Source organism: Mizuhopecten yessoensis, unplaced genomic scaffold, assembly GCF_002113885.1.
Source record: "Mizuhopecten yessoensis strain PY_sf001 unplaced genomic scaffold, ASM211388v2 scaffold3767, whole genome shotgun sequence".
In the NCBI taxonomy this organism is placed as follows: domain Eukaryota; kingdom Metazoa; phylum Mollusca; class Bivalvia; order Pectinida; family Pectinidae; genus Mizuhopecten; species Mizuhopecten yessoensis.
The window spans coordinates 26,256-33,027 of NW_018405209.1; the positions used below are offsets into that span (position 1 = coordinate 26,256).

Below are 6,772 nucleotides of genomic sequence, written 5' to 3' on the forward strand. Positions count from 1 at the left end.
ATGGACTCTCAGTCCCCGAGGTTGGCCGTACTCTGTTGATGGACTATCAGTCCCAGAGGTTGGCCGTTCTCTGTTCATGGACTATCAGTCACAGAGGTTGGTCGTACTCTGTTGATGGACTTTCAGTCCCCGAGGTTGGCCGTACTCTGTTAATGGACTTTCAGTCCCCGAGGTTGGCCGTACTCTGTTGATTGACTATCAGTCCCAGAGGTTGGCCATACTCTGTTGATGGATTTTCAGTCCCCGAGGTTGGCCGTACTCTGTTAATGGACTCTCAGTCCCCGAGGTTGGCCGTACTCTGTTGATTGACTATCAGTCACCGAGGCTGGCCGTACTCAGTTGATGGACTATCAGTCCCCGAGATTGGCCATACTCTGTTGATGGACTATCAGTCCCCGAGGTTGGCGGTACACTGCTGATGGACTTTCAGTCCCTGAGGTTGGCCGTAATCTGTTGATGGACTATCAGTCCCAGAGGTTGGCTGTACTCTGTTGATGGACTATCAGTCCCCGAGGTTGGCCGTACTCTGTTGATGGACTATTAGTCCCAGAGGTTGGCCGTACTCTGTTGATGGACTATCAGTCCCCGAGGTTGGCCGTACTCTGCTGATGGACTGTCAGTCCCTGAGGTTGGCCGTACTCTGTTGAAGGACTATTAGTCACCTGGGTTGGCCGTACTCTGTTGATGGCCTATTAGTCCCAGAGGTTGGCCATACTCTGTTGATGGACTTGTGGCTGAAATTCATTCTGGCTCGGTTTACATGCTAGTTTGAGGGAAAATATTTGTTTATCTGTGAATCTATAACAAAAGGTTTAAGACACCTTTCCCCGTCTCTGTATTTCTACAATTTTCATGTTTGTGCTTTCAACCTTTAACTCCTTCCGTACTGCAAATCCGGTCCGGACTCCGTACCGGTTGTCCTTACTAGACTCGCCCCCGCGCAAATCACAAAATGGTGGATGATTAATGTTCTTTTTAGAGAAGGTGTAATTGCTGCAAGAATTAAACAGGTATAACCGCGAACAAATATTGTTATTTTTTCAAGTTGTTGTTTATAGACACACACCTCTTCATTTTCGCAGCAATATGACTAACTGGCAGCTGATCATGACTGAGAAATCGACAACAAAAGATATGAAACCTTTTTTTTCAAAACAGCGTTGTAGTGGAGGTTCCTAATAGGGATTGATCATTGTTTACGAAAACGAAGTCGTTAGTTTTTTTTCTAATTAAAAGTAGATTTCATTAGGACTTATATTAAAATATTCATATTTACTTCCATAATTGTAAAAAAAATATTTGGTGATGAATTTACAAGTGTTCATATCGAATTAAGTTGCCGCCATATTGTTTATATTTGAATCACCAAACGCAAACATCTTGCGGCAGATTCGAAAACAATTGCTCACAAAATATAAATTGTGTACTTTGCACCTATAAAACTATTTCTTTCAAAGTGATGGGTGCTGATTTTAGCTACACATAATTGTATTACGCGATTGTCGTGTGCGATAACCAGCTAACCATAAGACAAGTTACACCAAAGTCTGTTGTGTGTACACAACAACGGGGACCAGGATGACATATTGTTGTCGTGTGTACACACAACGGTACAGAAAGAGTAAACATCACTGTAGAGTCCTTAATGGACGAAATACAGGAAGTCATATGATGCAGCAAAACTTTATTTTCTTTCACATTCTGCTTCATAAAAAAATCAAATATGTGCTTTGCTCGAGTAACTAACGGGTTAGTTTTGCAATTTATTCACATACATTCCTGCAATAGGGTATCTTTTAATATTCCTGTTTGAACATGATATCCAGATTACAGAAGGAAATTAAATTCAGTCTTTGACTACATCTCATTTTCCCATATTTGGCTGTGCGTCTCTGCCCCCTAAAAGCAACCTTCTATGTATTCAAAGGTGAGTCCCCTTTGCTCAAGGATGCTCTACACAACATTTGGTTAAACTTCCTCAAAGCATCCTAAAGGAGAAGGATTTTAATCATGTATTAACATGTTCCCCCTACTTGCAGTGGGCCTTGATCATCCCTTAGCCCCCAGTGGGAACACTCTCCCTTAAAACGAGTTTGGGTCCCCCTTTTCCTAGGATGCTCTGGACCAAATTTGGTTAAGACCATCGTGTTTATGCAAAATTTAGTCCCTCTTGCCCAAGGATGCTTCAGTCAAAATTTGGATAAAATATCCCTCCAGTAGAACAGAAGAAGAAGGATTTTAAAGATTTAAACATCAAATTCCCCTATTGGACCCCACCCCTCTGCAACCGGTGGGGACACACCCTCCATTTATACAAAATTTAGTCCCCTCTGCCAAAGGATTTTCCAGGCAATATTTGGATAATATTCATAAAGATTTTCAGGACTAGTAGCGTTTTAAAGAAAAAGTTGAAAGACGGACAGACGCCGTGGTACGGCATAAGCTCACTTCTTCGGATAACAATCAATAATAAAAAAATACAGTAACTAAACTCTACACAAGCACTTATAATACTTGGCCAAATGTCATGAGTGTAGGACTTTCGGACCTTCAGAAGTAGTCGTTTAAAAACATGGCATAAGCGGCAGGTGAGCTATAAACTGCAGCAACTGAACTCTTATCTTTACCTGAGCGGTCGTATACTTTCCAAGTTTTGGTATACAGTAATTAAAAATAATGGCAGCCCAAACATATTGGCTACAAGGCCGACTTGGAAACAAATGTTCAGAGATAAAAACTTTGACAAGGGAAGTAAGTCTAGTCAAAGGGACTTACTAGTGGGACCCTTCTCAGCGATTATAACTGAGACAGCGGTATCCTTTCACCTTATTCATTTAACAAAGAGAAAAATGATTTCAATTGGTCCCGCTATCCAACTTCAGTGGGGGGGTTTCTAAATTCAATTTAATCGTCTTGATTTTTTTAACATTGATTTGAATGCTGACAAATAAAAATATCTAATGTTAAATCTGTTTAACGTAGGGAGTAAGGCAACTCTTGTAGATCCAAGTCGCTGTATACAAATATACACAAGAAATGTACGTGCGAGTACTGTTTGATACCACAACAAGTATTAAACGGCACAGAAGATATTTATTCGCCATTTACTAACAGTGATAGCAGAAATCAACCTTTGTTAAGGCAACAGATCGTAAATACAGCTACTTTCGTTTTGTATATCAGAACAGCGCAGCTCTTCTTGCACCGAAGGCGCAAGAAGCGAAGCTCTTTTCCGGTAACATGTGTACGAACAATTGAAGTCATGGTAACGTCGAAATACTATGCTTCCAAAATCCTTCGTCACGGAAGTAGCCAGTATAGAGTTACCGCGGTCCTATTTTTACGATGCTGTTAAGCTTTGCTACACATTCTCAAAAATATATCTTTATTTGATAAAAAAAATTCTGTGGTTATTCATGACATTAGAAATTATAGAAACAGAAGCTTCTTTCAAATTTTCAGTCTTTTCGTCTCTCCACCCAAACCGGAAGTATATAGTAACTACCAAACCAGACGGAAATCCGGATATGTTTGGGCTTTTGTGATTCTCTTTTTACACGATTTAGAGGGATCAGGCAAAGCATATCATGTCGGAAAATAAAATTGGAGTTTAATCGCCAATATACTTAACTTTTATAATAACAATGTTATTTAGAAAATAAAATTGAAAAAAAAACAGCATTTAGACGCTTCTCTGGTTTCAGGCAATGCCTGTTTTCAAAATGAATGATTTTGCCCAGCAACAGATTCAAGTATATTATATTAAAAAAAATTCAGTTAAATTGTGTATGTATTAAAATGGGTAATGTTATGATTTAAAAAAATATAGTATACTATCGAAACAAATGTACCAGCTGCGCTCTCTCCAGGCCATGCCTGAGTCATATTATATCTACTACACGAAATGTTTGAGTCTCTTGACGTACCTTTGTAGTAATTGCTTACTAATATTTAAAGAAAAAGATAAACTGTTATAGGCATGACACAACGCAGTAACTACTTTACGATATCTTGGTGCTGATTAGTACTCAAAAATATATGGGTATAATAACACGTGTCTAAGCTACAAAGACTTTCGGTTTGAATAAATCTAACACAGAAAATGCGTGTCAACATTGTAGCGTAAATAACACTAATATATGCATAGATAAGCATGCATTGTTTGTGTAATGAACAATACCACGTTTGTCCGGTATACTCACCCAGGGGACTGTAATCTACACGGAAATCACAAACTAGTCTCCATCTCCGAACAAGGAAGTAGGTAAAGGTTACTACAAGTCAAACATGAAAGGCGGTATTACAATTCCGGATACTGAACAAAAGTCTGAAAACAAAATGTTTTACTTCAGTTTTTATGAAGTAGAACGTTAATTTAAGCGTTTAAATATCTAGTATATTATATATAAGAATAATATAAAGGCTTTATAAGTAGGTTTACACTGGAGACAATGGCATATCAAGCAAGTAGGTTTACCCGCGAGATACTTAATTATTATACAATGTAGGTACATACAGTTTATATGTCAGGGGCGTAGCTGGGCCGCTTCAGTTATCGCGATCCAAACAGTTGAACGGGTTGAACCAGGGCTGTTAGTTTATTACATGTATATAAGGCCGGGCACCAGTCATCTGATGCTGCTTTCAGGCGAGCCTCAAGTTGACAAAGCCTCGCAAGGGCTGCATACAATTTTGCAGGTCCGCCAGGATTTATACCCCAAAATGTTACATTTAAAACAGACACTCGCGGTTGAAAGCGGTCCTGACCTGTAAACGATGTGTATGTAGAGTTTGTCATTCAGCCATTCGAGGAGTTTCCGCCCCGGAAAATGTTTTGAAATCCAAAAGCTATATGACGCTATCTGATGGCTTTTTAGAGCATTATTTCAGTATTTATTTGTTCAATATTTAATCTTTAATCTTGATATATTTGTTTGAGAATTTCTGAAACACAAATAAAGACATAGGTAAAACTGTTGTTGATATTTGTTTAACAGAAAATGTCTGTATAAAGTTACGTTAAACTACGTATAAAATAGTATAAAAGTAGCAATACTAATAACGGCACCTAGTGGCCTAGACTCTGAATACGCGTTACCAATTGTCCAAGTTAATATTTTGAGACCGTACAAGAATTTAATTACTATTTCAGATCAATGGCAGCGATGCACCTTAGTTATATGAGTTTATTATATAACTGCAAAAGGAAAGTGAATGGAAAAAGGAAAAAAAATCAAAAAAAAATCAACATCATGATACCAGTTGCATGTATACGTAGCCGTCATGAAAATATATAGGAAAACAGTCAAATTATATGAGTTTACAGTGTAACTTGAAATGAAAAACATATGAAATAAGAAAATAAAGGAAAAAATAAATTAAGATGTATTTCAGAAATTGATAGATTTTCATATTTTAAGACATCGATATTCTGCCTCTCTAAATACAAAACTAGAGCACCCTGAACCCAACTCAATACTAAACAACAACTCTTTGTCACCGTTTTAATTGGAGGGGACAGATATGGAGCTAAAGCTTGTTTAGATATGTACACATTTCCCGCTCATTTTGAACTTAAACAACAACAACAACAACAACAACAACAACAACAACAACAAAACAATGTTAAGAAACGACGCTTAAATTCTTCACTGTAAATACATATCTTTACCATAATCTACTTATAGTGAACCTTAAGTTGTGTACAGAGTTAAGTTTCCTGATTAAATAGGAACATATCCTCACGGTTTCACTAGGTGATTAAGTACATTGATCTATTATAATATTTTGCAGTATTCTGTAAATGGATATAAGGAGAGTTATCTGCCCGTGTCCATATTAGTTGAAGCTATACATTTATAGGAGACCCGGGAAAACGATATTGTGACAAGTACCTGTAAGCCAACATATTTGTTTTCCTACACTGAACGGCAAAAAAGCGGGAATTCCGTGTGTATTTTCTTTTTAAGGATTCTCGTACCACTGTTAAAAACTGTTAAGGATCCTTGTCCCGCTCCACTGCTTTTTTTCGTATATAGAGTAGCCTCCCCTTAACTTAACTTGGGGACAGTTAGTCAGGACACTTCCGTTGACCATGAAGATCATAGGTCAGTATAACAATCCCTGGTTCGAACCCTGGTCTAGTCTTGTCTTGTTGAATTTTTACAAACAGAACACTGTTGTAGATTGTGTTTATGTTAGTTAATCTCTATTATTTTTCCAAAAAGTTAATAGTCATGTTGTGGTAGATAAAAGAAGAAAAAAGAAAAACACTTGAAAATTTCCTACTAAAAATATGAACATGAAATGAGTAAAACGGAAATTACGACAAAGAGTATCAAAAATCACCAGGGGCTAGACGAGGATACGACCTTCTACCATTATGTTCTCGCTCTAACCAACTGGGTTACCTGATCAACTTTAATATTGGGGCACCGATCGCGAGATTGGTTGTCTGTCTGTACGGTACATACACCTTGAACTGACAGTGGAGGTCGATCGTCTGTCTGTACGGTACATACACCTTGTACTGACTACAAAGGTCGGTCGTCTATCTGTAAGGTACATACACCTTGTACTGACTACAAAGGTCGGTCGTCTATCTGTACGGTACGTACACCTTGTACTGACTACAAAGGTCGGTGGTCTGTCTGAACGGTACATACACCTTGTACTGACTACAGAGGTCAGTCATCAGTCTGTACAGTAGATACAACTTGTAGTGACATCAGAGGTCGGTCGTCTGTCTGTACGGTACATACACCTTGTACTG

At 38.2% G+C, this 6,772-nt stretch overlaps 1 protein-coding gene across 1 annotated transcript in view; it reads right to left on the bottom strand.

Moving 5' to 3' along the window:
• LOC110447999 (E3 ubiquitin/ISG15 ligase TRIM25-like) overlaps positions 1-4,239 on the bottom strand; it is a 15,790-nt gene extending 11,551 nt beyond the window's left edge. Inside the window, exon 1 of the mRNA XM_021494012.1 lies at positions 4,203-4,239. The gene's annotated coding sequence lies outside the window, so the exon portion shown is untranslated. The remainder of the gene's footprint in view (positions 1-4,202) is intronic.
• Positions 4,240-6,772: the final 2,533 nt, after the last annotated feature.